We start from the raw sequence: 26,312 nt of genomic DNA, 5'->3' as shown, positions 1-26,312 counted from the left end.
TGAATTATTTACAAACCGAGTTGAACCGGCGAGGGGCAATTTGGTCAATTGACCTCGAGAGCTGATTCCTGACCTAACCATCAAATAAAATCGGAGAAAAGAAAATTTCAGAGTCTAGAATTAAATTAAAGAACTAACAGAAAAATAAATAGAAAAAAAAGGAAAATGAAAAAGTTATAAAGGTAATGATATCATGTGGTGACATAAGCATGATGCCATAAATATTATAATTAAAATATTTTTAATTTAGATAAAATTGTGGTCTTCCTAAGAGATAAACTTATAAAAGAAAAATAAAAGAAAAGGAAAAAAAAAAATAAAGTCCTTCTTCTTGTTGCTGTGACATATCCCTCTCCCAAGCTCTCTCACACAACTCCATTGAAGCACTAAACTAAGCTTCATAAACCTTAAATTCCACCATAGAAACCTTACTCTCCAACATTAAATCTTGTAGTTAGACCTTGATAAGGAGCTTGACAACAAAAAGGAAAAGAAAGGAAGAAGTTTTGAAGGAAAAAAAATTCTGCATAAAAGGTTAGTTGAGTTCTCTTTTTGTATCTTTACATATATACTTAGGCAACTTGATGGAGTGATGATTTGTTGAAAAATGAAACAAAATGATATGTTTAAGAACTATATGAAATTTGATCAGCTATGAGTGGTTAGGGTTTGGTGTGTTTTAACCTAATTGAATATGAATTCTAAGGTTAGTGAAGTTATATGTATGTTTAAAGTATTGAAATTGCATGAATTGCAACAATTAGTGCAGTTAGGGTTTTGGAACTTAGGGTTTAGAGACAAAAATGTGAGAAATTGGTAAATAATGTCTTTGACCTAGTTTGAAGTGAGAAATGGTCATTTGTGACCAAATGAAGTATGTTGGAAGTGTTGGAGTTGAGCTTAAATTCGGATTCAACGGGGTCATGCTGCTGGCAGCAGGACCAAGGTCCCTTTAAGGGACCAAAACTGAAAATTTACAAGTCCAATTGGTATGAGACCAATTGGGAATGAAAATAGACACTAAATGACACAATTTACATTTAGGAACCATGCCCAAAAAGTGACCAAACCTAGTGAACAAATTGACCAAATCCAGAAATTTTCAGTCTGCCCTGTACAAACTGACCAAATGAACATTGTTTGTTCATTTGCTCATAACTTGAGCTAGGCAGGTCTAAATTACCTGAAAGTTTACTAGTGGACAGTTGAGATATATACCTAAAACTTTCATGAAGAACACAAACCCAAATTATGCCATTAACTAGGTCATTTAGCCTCCCAAATTTGGTGACCTAAAACTGCCAGAACCAAAATTTGCCCAGAAATCTGGGTTAAGTCCAATCCGGCAGCAATGGTTCAAATGGCTATAACTTGAGCTACAAAACTCCAATTGGAGTGATTCAAAAAGGATAATAAACTTAAGACAATAGGGAATATTTTTCTATGAAGGAAGTTTTGCCAAATTCTAACAGAAAAAATGACCAATGGAACAGTGCAACTTAAGACACCAAAACTGAAAATTTGTAAATTTGCCTAAAAGACTTAGAATTTGAGTAAACAACCTAAACCAACAAATTTAGTGACCAAAATGTGGTATGTGGGTGAAGTTAAAATTCCTATACCTATTAAACCTTAGAAAGTCAATAAATTGACTTGAATAGTATAGTGAATAGTAACCCCAAAACACAAAATTTAAAGAACGTTGAGTTTAGTACGTTAGAGCTAGGTAAAAGTGAATTTAAATTTATTTTTGGATTTATGCTAAGTTATGGTACTGAAACACTGTGAAATATGTGTTTCAGTTGAAAAGAACACCGGGAAAGAACCCAAGGAATCGAGTCAAGGCCAAGAGGTGACTCGCTTAAGGTTTGTGCACAACATACAATTTTTGTAAATTATCTTCTGCATATTGTTTTGAATAGTGTGAAATATTGAATTGTTGAAAGTTATTTGTGTATATTTCAAATGGCGATGTTTAGTAAACTGTTAAGATAAGTTTTGAAACCACAGTGTCATGACCATATATTTGAACACCTCACTAGCATGACTAGTGTGTGACACCCCTTACCAGTCTACAGTATAGCCGAGCAAGTTATGCCACTCAGTGTGTCGGAACACCAATTCATGTTTCAATTTCAATTAATCCTTTTTAATTTATTTATTTATAATTTTTGATAAATCTAAATTTTTCCGCAAATTTTATAGAAAATCCGGCAGAGTGCCGGCTATAAATTGGAAAAACAGTTCTTCTGAACCTGTTAAAAATACTTTCAATAATATCATCACATTATTCTCAATCAACCTCCAATATATTCTCAACAATTTCTCAATTCACTTCAGTATCTCAAAAATTCAATTCAATTCAAAACACAATTAACTCAATGAAAAAAAAAGCTCAATTTATTGCTGAACATATTCTATAGATACTTACATCAAAAGCATAATTACATGAGTTTATAATATACATTACAGAAGGTTACAAAATACAAAATATCAAAATATCAAAATATCAAAATGGCCTAATGTCCTACCAAATGCACTGCAATGTGAGGTGATTTTGAACTCTGAGTGCAGATATGAAGGCTCACCCTGTATGAGGCTTGCTGGACTCCCCAGCTATGTCTCCAGTACCTGCGCGTGGCAAAAGCGATGCGCTAAGCAATTCTGCTTAGTGGGGACAATATAAAATAAAATAAAATAAAATAAAATAAAAACATGTGTACAGAATGTATGTTTACATTTTTGGGTGAACTAAGTCTCAAATGTTTATTGCAATATTATTCAATTGAAGTTTGGTAAGATTTATTAATACTGCGTGAGTAACCTATACTAGTTGACTAGACTGGATAAACGGGTAAACTGGTACTGGGTACTAAGTACCTCGGACCATCACACCATCAGTCACATTGTGTCTCCCAGTTTGCAACAGAACAGCTAATAAGCAGTGATAATTATCGGGGATTAAACTCGAGTATAACAACTCAATATCATAGCCAAAGGCTATTATGTCACAGAATGGCATGGGAAGCCATGAAATACAAAATGGCATAAAGCCATATGCAGTACTGCTAACAGAACCCTATTGGCATGCCAACCTATCCAAACCAATCACATTAGGCCTACTAGGGCATTTAACACTTTTTATTTATGTAATTCTTTGAAATTGAATTTTTATGATTACTATTCATTTCATTAGTCAACCAAAATGTTGACTTTTGCATTGGCAATAGGTAAATTAGTTTAAATATCATCAACATACCACATTTTTCATTTTAAACTTGTTGGTATTGGTTGCCAATACCATCTCTAAGCTTAATGTGAATTAGACAGAATTTTCAGTTTTCAAGCTTTGGCTTTACTGTCCCATTAGTTACTGTTGCAGTGGGAATTTGGAAAAATGATCAACATGAAAGTTGTTCCTTATTTTTTCTAGTTGAATTTCATTTTTTGAATCACTCCATTTTGAGTTTTGTAGCTCAAGTTATGGTCCAAACACTACAACTAGCCGGATTGAAAATTTTCAGGGCTGACAATATCTATAGTGCAGTGACTGTAACTCAATTGTTGGATAGGTTCTGGTCATAATTTGGGGTAGGTTTGTTCATGAAAGTTGTTGGTATATATCTCATCTTATTGATGGTAAAAGTTGAGGTCAATTGGACCTTTCTACATTGAGTTATGGCCAAATGAACAATCACTATTCATTTGGTCATTCTACAGAAACAGCCTGCAGGTCACCCGGATTTGAGTAAGTTTTTGGTCCACTTGGTTTGGTTTTATGGGCATAGTTTCTTCACCAAAGTTGTGCCATTTTGTGTCTAGTTTTATGTCCAATTGGCCAAACACCAATTGAACATCTACAATTCAAGTTATGGCAGTCCAAACAGGCTGGACTCATATCCAAACCTGCAGGTCACATAAGGCAGCCACTCCAACCTCAAATCCCACAACCTAATTCACTTCATTTTTTATTCAAACCAAACCAAATGGTCACTAATTGACCATTAAAACCTACTCCCATCATCACAAGATCAAAGTCTCATTCTTCAACCCAAACCTTAACTCAACACTTCAAAACCATGCATTATCATTGCATTTATCAATTCACTTATAAGATACACATTAAGGGCAGCCATACTAGCATGTTAACTCCCCAAAAATCATCATCGTATTACCCTAGCCATGGCTACCAAAATTTAGGGTTAACATACCAATGGTGTTTTATCAAATTTCTTTGTCATTTACACATATTTATAGTTCTTAAACATGAAATTAAAGTGAATTTCAAGGTTTAGGTCACTAAACTCTTTTAGCTCAAATCCAAGCCAGCCAAAACTTTAATTTTTCTTCAAAATTTTGCTACCCAAAGCTTCCTCAAGGTGTGGGGTGAATTTTTTGTGAAGACAACTAGGGCTTTTGGTGGAAGAAACCTAGGGAAATGGAGGTTTAGAAGTTTGTTAATGGTGGTTATGGTGGAATGGTTCACGGCAAGAGGAAGAAGAAAGAAAGAAAAGTCTGATTTTCTTCATTGTCCAGCCCATTTGACCTCTTTTAAGTTAGTTTATGCCATGTGTCACCATGTAATTGGGTGAAGGCACACTAATGACATCATGTGATGTCATAAATTCCCATTTAATTCATTTTTTTTCCTTTTCTTTTCTACTCATTTTCAATTCAATTTTTAGTAATATTTATTCACATTTTATGTCATAATAATTATTTACTTAACTGGAAAAGTCAGCCAAAAATCACCTCTAAAGGCGAAATGACCAAAATGCTCTCGGTTTGGCTTAACGGGCCAAAATTGTCTGTACCGATTGAAAATTTTTTCTAAATATTTCCTTGGCATTCTAATGCCATAGGAACCTCAATGACCCTTCTCTGGAGTCCCAAAAATTATTTTATAATTTTTCCCCCGGGTCTAGGGCTCCTAGTTGCGAGAACCGCAACTTCTCACTAGGTTACCCATCGCTAAGGCACCAGCTCATTTAACTTAGTTGTATTTTATTTCTAAAATTTTTCCTAAATTTTTCTTATTAATATTTGAGTTAATTATAGTTTCTCACTTTAGTTTAAATATTTTTCCAGACATTCTAGCTATCCGGACCGACACCGATCACCGGAACAGTAGAATGTACGAAATTGCTACAGGGAGGGTGTTACATAGTGGGTGTAATTAGTTTCGAATTTTGATTCCTTCTCTGGCTGAAGTGTTGAGGTGTGTGTCAGTAGAAGAAGAAATTGAATGGATATCCATATATTTGAGCTAGCTAGCCTTATGACATGACTTCTCCTTAGCCTCTGGCTATTGAGATTATATTTGTTTCGAATAGCATGATGTAACTGTGGGTTTTATGAAATGTGTTTTGGCACTTTGAAATGAACTTGTTTGGATTAAAATCTCATAATTTTTGAATAAATGTGATTTAAATGATGCATAAATATTATTTTAGTATGTTGTGTACCACTGTGTCTTAGTATTCAGCAATAGCTGTTATTGCTGTCGCAGATTTAGAGACTAGAGGAGCAGCAGACTGAACTGCTGAGGACAGGGGAGCTACCTTCTTGAAGTTATATCGGCTATATTTTATAACCTGATTATAGAAATTTATTTTGATGTACGTAATGTACATAAATGTATGGACATGTGAAAATGGGTCTTGAGTAGCTTGTACAAAGTTTATATAAAGTTTGTAATAAAATTTAGTTTGAATTTTTTTTAATGTAAATTTTTGCAATGATGTGTATAAATTACTTTGTCATTAATGAAATACGAATGGTAGTATTTTATTTTGAATTGAATGAAATTTATTAATGGTATTTGATGGTTGTTGGATATTGGAAATGGTGGATTTGAATTTTGGAAGTTGATAAATGTGTTGAAATTGATTGAGATGATTATGAAATTGAAGAAGTTGTCGAGAAAAATTATTGAAAGTGCTTTTTTACAGGTATTTGAAGAACTGTTTTCTCAAAATATAGACGGCACTTTGCCGAAATTTTTATAAAATTTGCAAAAAAATAAAATGGGCCAAAAATTTTAACTAGTTTCAACTTTGAATAAATAATTTTAATATCTATTTAGAAATGCTCACCACTTATAAAAAGTAAGAAAATTATTTTAAAATCCCTTGTAAGGTACTTAATGAGTTATCAATAGGTGAAGTGCGGTAATTCATTAGGTATTCTACGGGATCATGTTATGCCTTACAGAGGGGTAAGGTGTGACATGTATTAGTGGTATCAGAGCAAATTTTTGAAGTATGTTTTAACTTATGAATTTGTGTCTTTCCTTGTTAAGTACAACTGCTCAATGTCCTTATTTATTACATACAATGCATTACATCATAAATATGAACTTATGGAGGAAATCTCCTTGTGTTATTTATTCAGGAGATACCCTAACTTCAGACTGAGATGGAAGAAAGGGATCGCTTATTCGAGTAATCTGTTGAAGCTGAGGCATAAGGGGAAGCCCCAGCTTTACAGAATGTTAGTGGATCAGTAGCACCAGCCCCGCAAATGCCGCAGTTTCCTACACAATTTGTACAGCAAATGGCTGCGATGTTTCAACAAATGGCTAGGGGTATGCCTGCTCAAACTCCACCCTAGACACCTGTGGCACAACTACTTCCTCCAGCCAGACAGTATGATAAGTTGTTGAAGTATGGGGCTACTGAATTTAAGGGTACAGTGGACCCTTTAGAGGCAGAGCAATAGCTTGAAAGGATGGATAGAGTATTTAAGAAGCTGCACTGCCAAGATAAACTGAAGTTTGAATAGTCTGTGTCACTACTATAAGGGGATGCGTATGATTGGTGGAAGACCATCCCCCACAGCTTAGCTGAACCACCAGTACTGACCTGGGATGACTTCATCAGAGAATTCAGACAGAAATACATTCCAGATGCATATGTTGATCGGAAGTTGCAAGAATTTCTGAGTCTGAAGCAAGGGAGTAAATCAATGGCAGAATATGAGAGGGATTCTCCCGCTTAAGCCACTATGCTGGGAGTCTCCTTTCTACCAGCAAGGAAAGGTGCAAGAGATTTGAGACTGGTTTGAAGCCCAGTTTGAGGATGCAAGTTGTGGGATTCAGACACAGCAATTTTTCAGAACTCATGTCTCAAGCACTTAAGCTAGAAAGGATTGAATCAGAAGCGACCTCAACAAAAGAAAAATCAGAAAAAGTTGAAAAATCAAAGAAAGAAAAAGGGGAAAAATCAGTTGGACAAAGTTCTGGTGGTACTTCTGGGAAGAGAAAGAAATTTAGTGGACCCAACAGGGGTCAAGGTGGAAGATTTGGAAGAGGCAGATTTTCTGGACAGAGTCCCCCTAGGTCTGGTTAGCAGTCGAGCAGGGGTTCATATCCTGCCCGCCCCTGTGAGACTTGTGGCAAGATTCATGGGGGAGAATGTTATTGGGCCACTGGAGCCTGTTTTAACTGTAGAGGTAAGGGCCATTTAGCAAAAGACTGCACTAGTGCTCCTAAATATGGTCCTACTCCTACTACTATCGAAGGATCATTTAGAGTCCTACTCCCAGAGGTTCACAACCTGTTGGCAGAGGAAAAGGTAGAGGTAGAGGCACTGCTTCAGGCAGTTAGGGCACTATTGGTCAGTCAGCATAAGGAAGTGCTTCAGCCAGAGTCTACACGATGAGACAGCGAGAAGAGGCTGAGACTTCCGATGTGGTAGCTGGTACATTCTTTATCTCTGATCAAGAAGTATTTGTGTTGTTTGATCCGGGTTCAACCCACTCATATGTTAGTGCTAGCATAGTCAATTCACTTGCTGTTCCATGTGTCCAAATGGGTTTTAAAGTAATAGTAACTAGTCTATTAGGACAAGAGGTCCGGGTTAACAGAATCTATAGAGACTGTCCTTTGGTGATCCAAGGACATGTTTTCCTGTCAGATTTGATTGAAATGCCCTTCAAAGATTATGACATTATCTTGGGCATGAATTGGTTAGCCAGGCATCACGCCATGATTGACTGTAGACTGAAGACAGTCACTTTTGGTCTTCCTCTATACGGTGATGTGGTAATACATGGGGAGAGGCATTTACTGCCATCAAACATCATTTCGGCTGCACTAGCTGGAAGGATGATCAGAAAGGAGTGTGAAGCACATTTGGCACATGTGATAGACACCCAAGTGGGGAGCCCATCACTGAGGGACATCCCTACAGTATGTGACTTTTCGGATGTGTTTTCTGATGAATTGCAAGGATTACCTCTAGAAAGAGAGGTGCAGTTTGAGATTGATGTTATACCTAGTGTGGACCCAATCTCCATAACCCCATATAAAATGGCACCTGCAGAATTGAAAGAGTTAAAAGTGCAGTTGCAAGAACTGCTTGATAAGGGCTTTATCCGCCCTAGTGTGTCGCCTTGGGGAGCGCTAGTGTTGTTTGTAAAGAAGAAGGATGGCACTCTCCGCTTATGTATTGACTATCGGCAGTTAAATAAGGTGACAATAAAGAATAGATATCCTTTGCCCTGCATTGATGACGTGTTTGATCAGTTGAGGGGTGCGGTTGTGTTCTCCAAATTTGACCTGAGATCAGGTTATTATCAGCTAAAAGTACAAGAGCAGAGTATTTCTAAAACTGCCTTCGGAACCCGCTATGGCCATTATGAGTTCTTGGTTATGCCATTCGGGTTAACTAATACTCCGGTTGCTTTTATGGATCTAATGAACACTATCTTCAGACCATACCTAGACCAGTTTGTTGTGGTATTCATAGATGATATATTGGTCTATTCGAGGAGTGCAGAAGAGCATGATAGACATCTGCGGATTGTACTGCAGACTCTAAGGGAGAAATAGCTATATGCCAAATTGTCGAAGTGTGAATTTTGGCTGAAGGAAATATCTTTCTTGGGGCATGCAGTAGCAGAAGAGGGCATCAAGGTAGATTCAAGTAAGATAGAAGCTGTCCTTAATTGGAGGCCACCCAGAAATATCACAGAGATTCATAGTTTTCTGGGTTTAGTTGGATACTACCGTCGATTTGTAAAGGGATTCTCCATGTTGGCATCTCCATTGACCAAGCTGCTTAGAAAAGATGTGAAATTTCAGTGGATGGATAAGTGCCAATAGAGTTTTGATGAATTGAAGAAATATTTGACTGAAGCTCTAGTCCTGACTTTACCTACACTGGGTAAAGAATATACAGTTTATAGTGATGCTGGTTAGGCTGTGTGTTAATGCAAGATCGAAATGTTATTGCCTATGCATCACGCCAGCTAAAACCGCATGAGAAGAATTATCCGACACATGATTTGGAGCTTGCAGCTATTGTGTTTGCTCTTAAGATCTGGAGGCACTATTTGTATGGGGAGAAATGCTACATCTACACAGATCATAAGAGTTTGAAGTATTTGGGCACCTAGAAATAGTTGAATTTGAGACAGAGGAGATGGTTAGAGTTAGTAAAAGACTATGATTGTCTGATAGACTATCAGCCAGGGAAAGCTAATGTTGTGGCTGACGCCTTAAGTCGTAAGACTATGAAAAGTCTACAGGTTTCTCCTTTGTCTATGGTACATGAGTTGAGATCCTTACATGCCAGCTTAGAGATTAATGATGAGGGGCAGACAACAATTACATGGCATGTACAACCAGTGTTGATTGATCATATTAGAATGGCAGCTCAGAATGATCAGAAGTATCAGAAGCTATTAGAAAAAGTCAGACAGGGCAATAAACCAGAATTCTCAATAAGAAATGATAGTCTATTGCTACACCAGGGCAGAATGTGTGTTCCTAATGATGTTGATTTGAGACAGATCATTTTGAAGGAAGCACATGAGTCTCCTTTTGCCATGCACCCTGGTGGCACAAAAATGTATAGAGGGCTAAAGGAGCATTACTGGTGGATGGGTATTAAAGGACATGTGGTAGAGTTTGTTTTCAAATGCCTAACTTTTCAGCAAGTGAAGGCAGAGCATCAAGTACCAGCTGGGTTGTTACATCCACTACCAGTAGTAGAATGGAAATGGGAGAGAATAACGATGGATTTTGTGATGGGACTTCCGAGGACACAAAAGAGTCATGATACAGTATGGGTTATTATTGACAGACTGACCAAGTCTGCTAATTTTCTGCCAGTCCAGATGGGCTACAGTTTAGAAAGATTGGCCAAGTTGTACATTAATGAGATTGTGAGACTGCATGGAGTGCCAGTATCCATCGTATCAGACAGAGATCATAGGTTCACTTCTAGATTCTAGGGTAGTCTTCAGAGAGCCCTAGGAACTGGATTGAACTTCAGTACTGCATTCCACCCATAGACCGATGGCCAATCTGAGAGGGTTATTCATATCTTGGAGGACATGCTACGGGCTTGTGTGATTGAGTTTGAGGGTAGTTGGGACACACACTTGCCTTTGATTGAGTTTGCTTATAACAACAGCTACCAATCAAGCATTGGGATGCCTCCATATGAAGCTTTGTATGGCAGAAAATGTAGAACTCCCCTATGTTGGGATGAGGTAGGTGAAAGGAAGTTGATTGGGCCCGAAATTGTTCAACAAACTGAAGAGAAAATCAGATTGATCAGATATCGACTTAAGACTGCATCAGACCGTCAGAAGTCCTACATTGATCTGAAGAGAAGGGATATTGAGTATGCAGTGGGTGAGAAAGTACTCCTCAAGGTTTCTCTTTGGAAGAGAATTTTGAGATTCGACAGAAAGGGGAAACTGAGTCCTCGTTTTATTGGGCCATATGAGGTTCTGGAAAGAGTGGGTCCTTTGGCATATCATTTGACACTACCTCCAGAGTTGGAGAAGATACATAATGTCTTCCATGTGTCCATGTTGAGGTGGTATCGATTAGACCCATCTCATCTACTACCAGTAGAAGAAATTGAAGTGAATCCAGACCTCACATATGAAGAAGAACCCATAAAGATTCTGGCTTATGAGGTGAAACAGCTACTAAACAAGTAGATACCATTGGTAAAAGTGCTGTGGAACCATCATTCGAGCCACGAAGCTACTTGGGAACGAGAGGAGGACATGAGGAGACAACACCCACAGCTGTTCAGAGATTGATACCAGGTAAAATTTTGAGACGAAATTTATTTAAGGGGGAGAGAATTATAACACCCCTATTTGCATAGCCTGGTATATTTTATTGTTCCGGTGACCGGAGTCGGTCCGAACAATTAAGGGCATTAGAACCACACTTAAGAGAACTAGATAAGCCATAAACGCAAATAATTAGTAATTGTACCTTAGTTAAGTATAAATAAGAAAAATAGAACATAAGAAGTTAAACGAGCCGAGACTCACAGCGATGGGTGACCTTCTCGGAAAGGACTGCGAAGTCGATTTAAATTCAAATTTCAAACCGTAAAATGTGACTCTACGGTCCTTAAGACTATTATGAACACAGTAGAAAAGAGAAAATCATGAAAAAGAACTATTAAGCCAGTCAAATAATTAGGTCAGGGAGCCGGAAGAAATATCGAATTATTTGCAAACCGGGTTGAACCAGCGAGGGGTAATTTGGTCAATTGACCCCGAGAGCTGACTCCTGACCTAACTTTCAAATAAAATCGAAGAAAAAAAAAATTTCAGAGTCGGGAATTAAATTAAAGAACTAATAGAAAAATAAATAGAAAAAAAAGGAAAATGAAAAAGTTAAAAAGGTAATGACATCATGTGGTGACATAAGTTTGATGCCATAAATATTATAATTAAAATATTTTTAATTTAGATAAAATTGTGGTCTTCCTAAGAGATAAGTCCAATCCGGCAGCCATGGTTCAAATGGCTATAACTTGAGCTACAAAACTCTAATTGGAGTGATTCAAAAAGCAGAATAAACTTAAGACAATAGGGAACATTTTCTATGAAGGAAGTTTTGTTAAATTCTAACAGAAAAATGACCAATGGAACAGTGCAACTTAAGACACTAAAACTGAAAATTTACAATTTGCTTAAAAGACTTAGAATTTGAGTAAACAACCAAAACCAACAAATTTAGTAACCAAAATGTGGTATGTGGGTGAAGTTGGAATTCCCACACCTACTAAACCTTAGAAAGTTAACAAATTGACTTGAATAGTATAGTCCCGAAACACAAAATTTAAAGAACGTCGAGTTAGTATGTTAGAGCTAGGTAAAAGTGAATTTAAATTTATTTTTGGATTTATGATAAGTTATGGTACTGAAACACTGTGAAACTGTGTGTTTCAGTTGAAAAGAACACCGGGAAAGAACCCGAGGAATTGAGTCAAGGCCAAGAGGCGACTCGCTTAAGGTTTGTGCACAACGTATAATTTTTGTAAATTATCTTCTGCATATTGTTTTGAATAGTGTGAAATATTGAATTGTTGAAAGTTGTTTGTGTGTATTTGAAATGGCAATATTTACTAAACTGTTAAGATAAGTTTTGAAACCATAGTGTCATGACCATATATTTGAACACCTCACTAGCATGACTAGTTGGGGTAATCAGTTTTGAATTTTGATTCCTTCTCTGGTTGAAGTGTTAAGGTGTGTGCCAGTAGAAGAAGAAATTGAATGGATATCCACATATTTGAGCTAGCGAGCCTTGTGACGTGACTTCTCCTTAGCCTCTGGCTATTGAGATTATATTTGTTTCTAATGGCATGATATAACTGTGGGTTTATGAAATATGTTTTGGCACTTTGAAATGTACTTGTTTGGATTAAAATCTCATAATTCATGTTTTATATTTAATTCTCATTTTCAATCCAATTTTTGAATAAATGTGATTTAAATAATGCATAAAAATTATTTTAGTATGTTGTACACCACTGATTCCTAGTACTCATTGATAGCTGTTATTGCTGTCGCAGATTTAAAGACTAGAGGAGCAGCATACTAAGCTGCTGAGGACAGGAGAGCTACCTTCTTGAAGTTATATCGGGTATATTTTATACCCTGATTATAGAAATTTATTTTGATGCATGTAATGTACTTAAATGTATGGACATGTAAAAATGGGTCTTGAACAGCTTATAGAAGGTTTGTATAAAGTTTGTAATAAAATTTAGTTTGAATTTCTTTTAATGTAAATTTTTGCAATGATGTATATAAATTACTTTGTCATTAATGAAATATAAATGGTAGTATTTTATTTTGAATTGAATGAAATTCATTAATGGTATTTGATGATTGTTGGATATTGGAAATGGTGGATTTGAATTTTGAAAGTTGATAAATGTGTTAAAATTGATTGAGATGAATGTGAAATTGAAGAAGTTGTTAAGAAAAATTATTGGAAGTGCTTTTTTACAGGTATTTGAAGAACTGTTTTCTCAAAATATAGACGGCACTCTGCCTAAATTTTTATAAAATTTGTGGAAAAATAAAACGGGCAAAAAATTTTAACTAGTTTCAACTTTAAATAAATAATTTTAATATCTATTTAGAAATGCTCACCACTTATAAAAAGTAAGAAATTTGTTTTAAAATCTCTTGTAGGGTACTTAATGAGTTATCGGTACGTGAAGTGCAGTAATTCATTAGGTATTCTACGGGATCATGTCATGCCTTACAGAGGGGTAAGGTGTGACAAAATATGCTATAAGGGATTTAAAATCAATTTTTGTGAAATTTAAATCATCGATTAAAATCTGTTGTTATAAAAATTTTTTAAAATTTCGACAGAATGCCGGCTGTATTTTGAGAAAACAGTTCTTCAAACCTGAAAATGAAAGCACTCCCAATATGTTTTCTCAAATACAACTCAAATAAACTTCATTTTATCTCATAATTCAATCTCACTATTCAAATAATTTCATTTTCAAACCAACCTCATCATAAAAGAAACATTTCATTGATTACAAGACTCAAAATTTAATATTACAAAACTATACAAGTAAATGAAATCTCAAATTTATATTACAATAATTTACATTTAATTACATACCAAATATTTTACAAAAGTTTTTATACAACTACTCAAATAATTTACATACATATATTTACATGCATACATCAAAACCTATGTACATGAGTATACCTATGATATACCTGGAGCTGATCTGAATGTGTCTTCAAAGAAGCTTACTCAACTGCGCTATGCTTTTTCCACGTGTGATAGCATACAAAGCTATCGCTGAGTAGTAAACTCAGTGGTGCACAACTATAATTTAAAACATAGTATAATAGACAATGACAAAATTATAACAATTAATTTGAAAGTCTCAAAATTCAACAAAATTTCAAAAGTCAAAATCTTCATTGCCAATAATATAAATCATTAGTTAAAATGACTTTGAGCAAGAAATTCAATTTATCAAATCACAACTGGACATTTAAAGTAATTCCAGAAATCATGGAAATAAATATTAATTTCAAAAAAATCAATTATGCATAAATCCCATTTTAAATCGAAATTCTTTACTATTCAAAAACCATTCTTTATCTCACTAACTGTGCAAGACTAATCCGAAAGATCCATCTTCAGGGTGATTCCAACTCCCTATGGTCGGGGAGGTTGAATCATCTGCGCAGTACACATCACAATAATGAAACTTCTGAAAGGGCCATAACATAAAAACTTAGATCTAATCTCAAATAAGAGGAGAATCTAAGTTTGTACACGTACCATGGTAATCAAAACAAAGCTAACTCCATTGTCTCCTCAACAAATGAGAGACATGGGTAATAATCTAGTCAAGCATCTATAGTGAGATATAAAACAATATCATCAATCTCTTTATCCTTTTTGTGAGCATAAATCACAATACAATTCAATTCAAAGTCAATTCCAATATCCAATAATTTTTTGCTCATCACAATTCAAAACATATATTTATATTTTTCCATGCAAATTGCCCATCACAATTCAAAACATATTCTATCAAAATTTTCTAAAACATAATTTATTCAATCCACAACAATGATTAATACTTGTTGAAATACCATTTCACAAAGCTAAATTCATACATACTATGACAATTTCAATAATCATTGAATTAAATCCAATACTTGATAAACATAATACATAAGGAAAATACGTCATTTAGTCATTTGAAATTTTCAGAACAAAATCAATTAAAAACTAGTTGTGCATAAACCTCTGATGAGTCACCTCTTGGCCTTGACTCAGTAGGTCTTTTCCTTTCCCATTGTCTTTCCTAACTGAAACACACAATTTAAAGTATTTCAGTACTCATTTAAATTGTTTCTAATGATAAGGTTGAATAATTAAATTTTATTAATACTATTTCTTTCATTAGTCAACCTAGAATGTTAACCTTTAATGCACACTAGGTGAATTAGTTTTAATGTCACCAATATGTTTCATTTTTTATTCCTTTCATTTTGATATATGTTACCAATTTTATTTCAAAGCTTATTGCATTTTACTGTAATTATTCAGATTTTATGGCCAATGTTTACTGTTTATTGGACCAAGCTATAGTGTAAATTTAACAGATTTCTCTTCATTATAGTGTTTCTCATTGTGTCTTCTTTAATTTCCTTTTTGAATCATGTCATTTGGATTTGTATAACTCAAGTTATGGTCAAATGACCATAACTAGGTCAATTCTGAATTTTGGTTCCCTTACTAGGCAGTTTTAGTATTACACATTGCCAATTTTATTTGAGTAGGTTGCTGCCATATTTAGGTCTATTACTCTTCATAGGATATGTTACTCTATGTCTTATGGTCACTAAGAATTTTTTATTGTAATTTTTCAAGTCTTGTAAAGTTACTTATGGTCAAGTTATTAGACTGGACTCAATGGTCTTATAGTGACAGGATGTTCAACTTGGGCAGTAGATTTGACCTAACATTTGAGCTTCTTAAATTTATAAGGTGAGGGAGAGGTCTAAAACAAAGTTGAAACTCTATTTCTTAGCTTTCCAGAATGGTATGACTCATTTTGTTTGAAGACTTCTAGTAGGAGTTATACTTAAAACACTTTGCTGGAGTTAATGGTCATTTGAACCATTTCCAGATTTGGTATGCCAACTTAATCAAGTTAATTGACCAAGTTCCCTAAGTTTTTGGGTTTTGGTCAAAATACCATTATTGTAGGCCTATGTCTTATTAAAAATTTGGCACTAGTTTCAGGGCATTTGGAGTTATATGGACCAAGTTATGGTCATTTTTCTATTATTAGTCAAGTTGCGCTTATATTGCAAAGTTTAGGTCATTTTTAGGTCAAAGTCAATTCGGCCACTTTTTGTAACCCAACTTGTGCAAGCATTTTGACTTGGTTTTGGTCATTTCTGGGCTTTGGTGTCTTCATAAGAGTTGTAGCTCTATGTCTAGCTTTCCATGGTATAAATTTCAGGTCATTTGGACCTGTTTTGAGTGAGTTATGGCCAAAATACTGTTTGCTGTTCATATGGTCAAAATTCTAGGTTTTCATGTCATGCAATTCCGGATTCGGTCACTCTTTCAGGTCACTTGTAGGCAGAATCTGGACAAGCTCTCTACATGAAAGTTGGTCTATATTGAGTCTAGTTTTACTTACAATTAGCCTCATACCAATTGGAGTCACAACTTTACACTTATAACCTAATTTATACATTGCCAACAATCACAACCTGCATAAGAGAATTTACAGTTCCAATTTGGCAATCCTCCTCCTCCTAATACCTCAATATTCATTCTTAGCACTTCTATATTTATTCAACACAATTCTAGCAAAGTAAATTGGGCAGAATACTCAAATAATATAGGCTCCCATGGCTGCCTAAAATTGGACAGTCCAATAACTCAATAATTCCATCAATTTTTCATCACCAATCAACTCATCTCAAGCTAAACATAAACTTTACTTAAGAAAGGAAGTGAATTGGACCCTTACCTCTTTTTGGAGCTTGGTCAAACCTTAACAAAACTCCTTCTTTTTGCTCCCAATATGCTGCCTAAGGTATGAGGATAATGTTTAATGAAAGAACCTTGAAGATTTCATGGCTTGATCTTGGTGGATGAGAGCTTGATCTATGGAGTTTTTGGAAGGATTGGATTCTGCTTGAAGATGAAATGAAGAAGAAGAAGTGGCTGAAGTGGGATATGCTGTCCACTTAATTAATATACAAATCCATAGTGCTCTACTAAGGTGGATTAAATGTTTAATAATCCAAATTTTTCCTTAATTGTACTTATGCCCCAAACTTCCATCATTTATTTTATATACCACATTTTTAATTTTTATGACATTTTCAAAGTGCGCTATCACTCATTTTTAATGGATATCGAGGTCAAAAGGCAACTCTAGGTGTCAATTGACCAAAATGCCCCTATTCGATTTGTATTCTCGATTTTTCGGTAACACCATTTTTTGTTTGTTTCTTAATTTTTCATTTTTCTTTGTACTAATTTATCAATTTTTCTTTGACATTTCTAATGTCATTTATACCTCAATAGATGTTTAATTAGGTCCCAAAAATTTTTTCTAGGGTTCCCCGCAGTCTAGGGCTAGTCAACTGTCCTCGCCGTAACTTCCCAGTGCAGTCACCCATCGCTAAGATTTTTGGCTCGTTTAACTTAATCACATTTCATTTCTCTTGTATTTTCCTCTATTGTATTTCATTATTTTATGTCTTCTTACTAACATATAAGTATAATTCTAAGCATCCTAGCTGTCTGGATAGACACTGATCACCAGAACAGCAGAACGCACTACCGAATATAGGGGTGTTACAATTCTTTCCCTCTTAAAAGGAATTTTGTCCTCGAAATTCATCAGATTTAAACAACTACGCTTATCGTTATCTCATAATTCTATTCACTTTCCCATTAATGTTTTCTTTTACCTTTATTATTTCTACTCATGAAAGTCTATTATTCATTAGTTCTCTGATTTCTCATACTGGAGTCCTTACTGGTCCTTCAGTCTCTTTTACCAATTCCAACTCTATTAAATTACCCTTTGTCTGGGTATTCTGCATTTATCTCATACAAGACCTTATACCTTGGTATCTTCATGCTTATTTAATAAATATCACAATACATATACCCCATCAATGGAAGGTATCTATTCTTGCTTCCAGAGGGAATAGCACTACAACTTCTAAATATATTTTCAAATACCTAAATCATTCTTTTCTGAAAAAAATATGAAAATAATTATAAGACTCTATATCAATGTGTAGATAAGTTTACCCAACTAAGTTCAACGTACTAGTGTTCTGCACTTTTTCCCTTACAGTGTTTCATAGGGTGCCGTTTGTATGCTAGCTTGACACTTATTATTGTATACAAATTCTGTTAGTGGGAGGTATCTGTTCCATCTCCCCTCGGATTCAATGACACAAGTTCTCAGTATATTTTCGAGGGCTTATTACATATTATAGGTTAATATTATCATTTCATTTCATTGTTTACAGTAACTCAATAAGTTTCAGAATTTACCTGAATTGCTTGTTTCGATTGTTCATCCGTCTGAGGATGATAATTCATACTGATATCTCTAAACTTATAGCAATTACTGTGGTACAGGTAGTTCACATTAATGTAATCGAGTCACTAACTCCAGCTACCTTGCAAGTGTAGTCTTTCGATAGGCTAGTTCTGAAATTTTAAATTTCTGACTAAAATTTTCACATTTTATTTCCCGAAATTGTACTCTATTTGGGCGTAATTGTATCAATTTATAGATTACTTACAAATATTCTTATTTTATTATACCACGAGGAAGCACGTAGCTCTGCACAATAATCCCATATCGGTACTGTAATCTGCAACTTACAATACAAACATCGAGGACATTACATAGTCACTACGTTATAACCTCATAGACTAGGTTTTCTAACATCTTATCTTTCTCGAATCCACTAATATCCTAAAGGACTAGTCATTAATACATCAAAATTTATTCCCATGTAAAGGAATAGCAACAGAACATGTAATTCTAACACTAACACATAACTAAGTGGTGCTGGGATCAAATAATAACTAATTGTTTCTTTCAAAAATTAAGAACTTATCAGCAGCTACATCCGAAGTTTTTGTTCTTTCTCCTTGGCGCATAGTGGACGCTTTGACTGGTGCACTACTATATTTAGGTTTATTTGCTGTGCTAGGGTTGCTAGGAATATCGATTTTGTTTCTATCTCGGCCCTGACTGGCTGTTTGTGAATTTCGGAGAGCAGATCAAGGTGCTCTAGTACAATATCTAACAAAATGTCCATGTTCACCATAATTGTAGCAGGCTCCAGTGGCTTTACGACAAATACCCCCATGTAGTTTACCATAAGAGTTACAGATATGAGGAGGATAGGAACTTCTAGTTGTTCGATGACTAAGTCTTAGTGGTCTCTGCCCTGATGATCCACCTCTATCATATCCCTGAGCTCAGGGCTCCTCAAATTCTTTTCTCTTCCCCAAATTACTGCTTGAGGTTTGACCCATAGGTTGTAACATCCTCCCTATACGTGTTCTGTATGTTCTATTGCTCCAGTAGTCAAATAACAGTCCAGGCAAGTTAGGATGTCTAGAACTACACTTCAGTGACAGTGAACAGACATATAATGATGAAATAAATAAAAAGAAAATACAAGAAAAATCAAACAAAAATAAAAGAGAGAAAATGATGCTAAGTTAAATGAGCCGGCACCGCAGCGATGGGTGACTGCACTGGGAAGGCCGTTGCTGACCCTAGGACAGCGGGTAACCCTCTGAATTTAATTTTGAGACATAAATAAAGGTTTATTGAAATGTAATTGACACTAGAAATATCAAAGAAAAATTAATATATTAGTACAAAGAAAAATGAAAAATCGAGAAACAGACAAAAATCGGTGTTACCGAAAAATCGGAAATATAGCCCGAAGTAGGGTATTTTGGTCATTTGACATATAGTGTTGCCTTTTGACCTCAATGTCCATTAAGAATAAATGATATTGCACTTAGGAAATGTCATGAAAAAAATTAAATTGGGATACAATATGTAAATAGTAAAAGAATGGTGCAAAATGAGCAAATAAGGAAACTTTAACTAATTAAATGTTAAAATGAGCTTAGTGCTCCACTAACTTGAATATTGGGACACTAAAATATGCTTTGAGACAGCAGATTGCACTCATTATCATCTTCATCTTCAACCTTTAAAGTTTTGGATGAATTGAACTTCCATGGAAGTCCACCATGGCCAAACTCCCTCCATCACCATGCACCATTGATCAAGCCCTCCTTTCTACTTAGTTCCTTCATTAAAACTTGCCTACTCACCTTGGAGAAGATATTGGCAACAAGAAAAACAAGATTTGGTGAAGTTTGAAGGAAGCTCACAAGTGGTAAGTGTAACACCCTCCCTGTAGCAACTTCGTACATTCTACTGTTCTGGTGACCAGTGTTGGTCCGGACAGCTAGAACGTCCGGAAAAATATTTAAACTAAAGTGAGGAACCATAATTAACTCAAATATTAATAAGAAAAATTTAGAAAAAATTTTAGAAATAAAATACAACCAAGTTAAACGAGTCGGTGTCCTAGAGATGGGTAACCCAGAGGGAAGTTGCGGTTCTCGCAAGTAGGAGCCCTAGACCTGGGGAAAAAATTATAAAATAATTTTTGGGACTCATGAGAAGGGTCATTGAGGTCCATATGGCATTAGAATGCCAAGAAAATATTTAGATAAATTTTTCAATCGGTACAGACAATTTTGACCCGTTAAGCCAAATGGAGGGCATTTTGGTCATTTCGCCTTCAGAGACGATTTTTGGCCGACTTGTCCAGTTGAGTAAATAATTATTATGACATAAAATATAAATTAATGTTGATGAAAAATTAATTTGAAGTTAGTAGAAAAGAAAATACAATAAAATGCCAAATATGACATCATTATGATGTCATTTAAAAGTTTCCACCAATTATAATTAAACAACCAATTCATTAACTAATAAAAAGAGATAAATAAGACCAAAGGAAATAAAAAGTAAACAGCCATTTCCTTCCTACCAAACCAGCCGAAACCTTGCTTAGCCCAAACCTCCATTAATCCTCAATCAAAGCTTCATTTCTCTCTTTGTTTCACTACTAAACCCTAGACACCTTTCATTAAAACTTGTCCATACCTCTTGGGGAAGTGTTTGGCAGCCAAGAAGAAGAAAGAAAGTGAAGTTAAGCTTGGGAAAATTCTATCCTACAAGAGGTTAGTGCACATATATACCTTAAATTCTTTATTTCCATGTTAGTGACTTGAATTAAGTAAGAATTTGTAACTTAAATGAATAAAAATTATGTGTATGTCCACCATGAATTTTGGCAGCCCTAAGGAAGGGATAGGGTTGACTGTTTTGATGGATTTAAAGTGGACTAGAGATCATGTTTAAAGCATGTATGTATGTGGTTAGTGAATGAATTAGCAAATTAAGGCATCTTGTGTGAATCATAATGGGAAGCTAGGGTTTGGGAGTAAAATATGGACTTGGCTTATGAAATTGTTAAAGAACATTCTAGAGGTCAATTAGTGACCATTTGGGGTAAGTTGACTATAATTTGGACTGAAATATAGCATGGCAAAGTGAAATGTGTATGCTGCCTAGTGAGTGTAGCAGGGTGGTTGTGATTCCAGCCCACTTAGACAGCCATAACTTTGGCTGTGTAGGTCCAATTAGTGTTTGGCCAATTGGACATGAAACAAGACTTATAATGGCACAATTTTTCTGAAGAAACCATGTCCAAAAGACCAAAGCAAGTAGACCAAAAATTGGCCCCAATCCGCATACCCTGCAAACAGGTTCTGCAGAATGACCAAATGAACAGTAACTGTTCATTTAGCCATAACTCACTGTAGATATGGTCAATTGACCTGAAATTTTTACAGCAACAAGTTAAGACATAGAAAAACAACTTTCGTGAAGAAACCTACCCCAAATTATTACCAGAACCTATCCAACAAGGCAGTGGAAGTCACTATTCATTGTACTGTAGATTTGGTAAATTCTGCAGTTTTGCAATCCGGCCAGCTGTGGTTTTTGGACCATATCTGGAGCTACAAAACTCTAAATGGAGTGATTCAAAAAACGAAATTCAACTAGAAAAAATAAGGAACAACTTTCATGTTTACCATTTTCTCAAATTTTCACTGTAACAGTCACCAATGGAACAGTAAAGTTAGGTTACAAAAACTGAAAATTCTGCTTCCCTTGGTTTAAACTTAGAAATGGTATTAATGCTTAATGCCAACAAGTTTTGAATGCAAAATGTGATATGTTGGGAGTGTCAAAACCAATGTACCTATTTTCTATCACAAAGTCAACATTTTTGTTGACCAATGAAGTGAATAGTGACACCAAAACTTGAAATTCAAAATTTGAAGAATTCAAAAGTATCAAATGCCATAGTATACCTAACAAGATTGGTTTGGATAGTTTGGCATGCCAATAGGGTTCGGTTAGCAGTACTGCACATGGCATTATGCCATTCTGTGATTTTATGGCTTTTAGCCATTTTGATATTGTGTTGAGACTTGGCCTCGTGCCTAATATTATATACAACTTGTTAGCTGTTCTGTTGCACACCGGGAGATACATATGTGACCGATGGTGTGACGGCCCGAGGTACTTGATACCCAGTGCCAGTTTACCCGTTTATCCAGTTCAGTCGTTCAATATAGGTTACTTGGGCAACCAAATGAATGATAGTGGACAAAGTTAACGAAATAAATGGATATACAAATACAAAACAAATAAGACATATACATTCAATGCATATTTATTTCTGTTATTTCTTTCTATTTTATTATTGCACCACTAAGCATCATTGCTTAGCGCATTGCATTTGCCACGCGTAGGTTCTGGAGATACCGATCGTGAGCCCAGTAGACCGCAGACTGGGTGAGTCCATCCTGCAGCTCTGCACAGTGTCCGTGTCACCTCGCCTCCCACAGTGCATTGGTAGGACACTAGGCTTCATTTTTGTATTTTGTAACCAATTTTTATTTTACTTGGTGTAAATGAAACTTATGTAATGTATTTTGATGTTCATGTAAATAATAAAGATTTGTTGTTATGTATGGAAAAATTTGAGTATTTATTCATTGCTTACATATGAGTACCTTGAGAAATGATTGATTGAGAAATGTGGTTGAAAAATATTGAGATTTTGATATGGGAGTTTGAAAGTGATGAGATATGAATATTGCAAGTGTTTTTAACAGGTTCCGAAGAACTGTTTTCTCCATTTTTAGCCGGCACTCTGCCGGATTTTCTTTAAAATTTTCGGAACCTCAAATAAATAATAATTTCGATAAATGGCTTAAATAAGTTATATTTCATAAACTATATTCAAAACTATAACAAAAATTGATTAAGTTAAAATAGAGGGTGCCGATACACCGTGTGACATTGCTTACTCGGATATACTGTACACGAGTAAGGGGTGTCACATTTAGTGGTATCAGAGCACGGTTTAGGTGTTTCTGGGCCTAGATTGAGTCCATACCATGCATTGTATTTGTAAGACTCGAGGTGACACTAATGCAGATCTGTTTATCTTTGTTATTTTGAATAGGATATGGACCCTACATCTCAGAGGGTAGTTGAGGAGGAAGTGGAGAGTCATGCTCCACCTGCAGCAGCTGAGACTGGGGGTAGGGGAGAACCTACTCCGCCAGCTCAAGCAGAGCCTGCTCAGCCTCCACAAGCCATGTTCCAACAAATGGCCGAATTCTTCAGACAAATGGCTGGGGTAATGCTAGCAGCAGCACCACCACCACAACCTCCACAACCAAAATCACACCCGGAAAAATTGAGAAAATTTGGAGCAGTGGACTTCTTCGGCAAGAGAGAAGATGATTCTGTTGCAGCCGAAAATTGGTTGAACAGAACAGGCAGAGTTCTAAAACAACTCCACTGCACCCCAGAGCAAAACTTAGAAGCTGCCATATCTCTATTGCAAGATGATGCATATGAGTGGTGGGATACGGTGTCCAGGGAAGTACAGCCAGAAGCTATAACTTGGGACTTCTTCTTCTCCGAATTTAAGAAGAAATATGTGGGTACTGTATACCTAGAAGAGAGAAGAAGGGAATTCATTAACCTGAGGCAGAGACAGCTGTCAGTGGCCGAGTATGAGAAGGAATTCGTTAGATTAAGCCGCTACGGAAGGGAGATAGTCCCTAATGAAGCTGAAAGGTGTAAGAGATTTGAAGAGGGACTAAATGATAACATAAAGATCCAGCTCACTGCCCTGGGAATCACAGAATTTACCAAGTTAGTGGAAGCTGCAATAAAGGTTGAAAAAGTAAGAATCAGTGAGCAGACCAGAAGGGATAGACAGCAGAAGAGGGGCCCGGGTCAGTCTAGTTCATCTCCTGCACCTGGGAAGAGGTTCAAGGGTCCATCTGCACAGAGTTCAGGCTAGCCACAAGGTCAGGGTCAGTCTCAGGGGCCCAGGCCACACTTTACCCCTAGGAGAGGTCAGTCCACACCATCAGTGGGCAGCTCTCCAGGGATGGGGTTCAGGGGACCAGCCCCAGCATCTTCTGCATGTCCACACTGTTTGAAATGGCATAAGGGGGAGTGTTGGAGAGTGACTGGTGCCTGCTTAAGGTGTGGATCAACAGAGCATCAGTTGAGGAACTGTCCACGCAGAACTATTATAGCTGCTCCAACACAAGCAGACAGACCTACTCTTGCACCACAGAGGGGTAGAAAATCTGGCAAATCTGAGGTTGTGGGACCATCACAGAGGCCTGCGTCTGAGCCAGCAGAGAGGCCTGATAGCGGACCACCTGCAAGAGCTTATGCCATTAGAGCTTAGGAGGAGCAAGATGCCCCGGACGTCATCAGGGGTACGTTCTCCCTCTACAATACACCTGTGCATGCATTGGTGGATCCAGGATCCACTCATTCATACATCTGCATCAACTTACCTATAGAAAGGGGGATACTAGTAGGGGAGAGTGACCAAGACATTCTGGTCACTAATCCATTGGGCCACAGTGTAGTGGTGAACAAAGTATACAAGGGTTGCCCATTAAGGATTCAGGGGTATGAATTCTTGGTAGACCTGATTGAGTTGCCTTTCCATGAGTTTGACGTGATTTTGGGAATGGACTGGTTGTCACGTCATCAGGCAATAGTTGATTGCAAATTGAAGAGAATTTCTTTGAAAACTTCTGAGGGTAATGAGATCACAGTTGTGGGGGAAAGGACAGATTTCTTGTCCAATGTCATCTCAGCCACAGTAGCAAGAAGAATGATGAGAAAAGGCTGTGAAGCCTACCTAGCACATGTGGTGGATACTAGGCAGGCTAAGCCAAACCTGAGTGATATACCCACAGTAAGAGACTTCCCAGAGGTATTTCTTGAAGAGTTACCTGGTTTGCCACCAGAAAGGGAAGTTGAATTTGCTATTGAGATACTGCCGGGTACAGCACCCATTTCCATTGCTCCTTATAGGATGGCACCCACGGAATTAAAGGAGTTGAAAACTCAGTTGCAAGAGTTACTTGATAAGGGGTTTATACGCCCCAGTGTGTCACCATGGGGAGCTCCAGTGCTGTTTGTAAAGAAGAAGAATAGGACTTTGAGGCTTTGCATTGATTACCGGCAGTTGAATAAAGTGACTGTGAATAACAAATATCCGTTGCCTAGAATTGATGATTTATTTGATCAGTTGAAGGGAGCAGGAGTATTTTTCAAAATTGATCTCAGATCAGGGTATCATCAGTTGAGGGTGAAGGATGCACATGTGCCAAATACTGCATTCAGGACCTGATATGGGCATTATGAGTTTCTAGTGATGCCCTTTGGCCTAACAAATGCACCAGCGGCATTCATGGACCTTATGAACAGTATCTTCCATCAACACTTAGATCGGTTTGTAGTGGTCTTTATTGATGATATTTTGGTGTATTCCAAGACCAGGGGAGAACATGATGAGCATTTGAGGATTGTTCTACAAACCCTAAGAGAAAAGAAGCTGTATGCTAAGTTGTCCAAGTGTGATTTTTGGTTGAATGAGATTGCATTCCTTGGACACAGAGTGTCAGCTGATGGGATTAGGGTGGATCCCAAGAAAATAGAAGCAGTGATGGAATGGAAGCCTCCTAGAAATACAACTGAGGTCAGAAGCTTCTTGGGGCTAGCTGGGTATTACAGGAGATTTGTGAAGGGATTTTCCTTAATAGCTGCTCCAATGACCAAGTTGTTACACAAGAATGTCAGATTTGACTGGAATAACAAGTGTCAGACCAGTTTTGAGAAGTTGAAGGCTATGTTAACAGAGGCACCAGTGTTAACACAGCCAGTGTCAGGAAAGGACTTTGTGGTCTATAGTGATGCCTCACATAATGGGTTAGGGTGTGTATTGATGCAAGAGGGGAAGGTGGTCGCTTATGCTTCCAGACAGCT

This window comes from Hevea brasiliensis, chromosome 8, assembly GCF_030052815.1.
Source record: "Hevea brasiliensis isolate MT/VB/25A 57/8 chromosome 8, ASM3005281v1, whole genome shotgun sequence".
Classification (NCBI taxonomy): domain Eukaryota; kingdom Viridiplantae; phylum Streptophyta; class Magnoliopsida; order Malpighiales; family Euphorbiaceae; genus Hevea; species Hevea brasiliensis.
The sequence above is the reverse complement of the archived record's forward strand: the minus strand, read 5'-3'. Positions refer to the sequence as shown.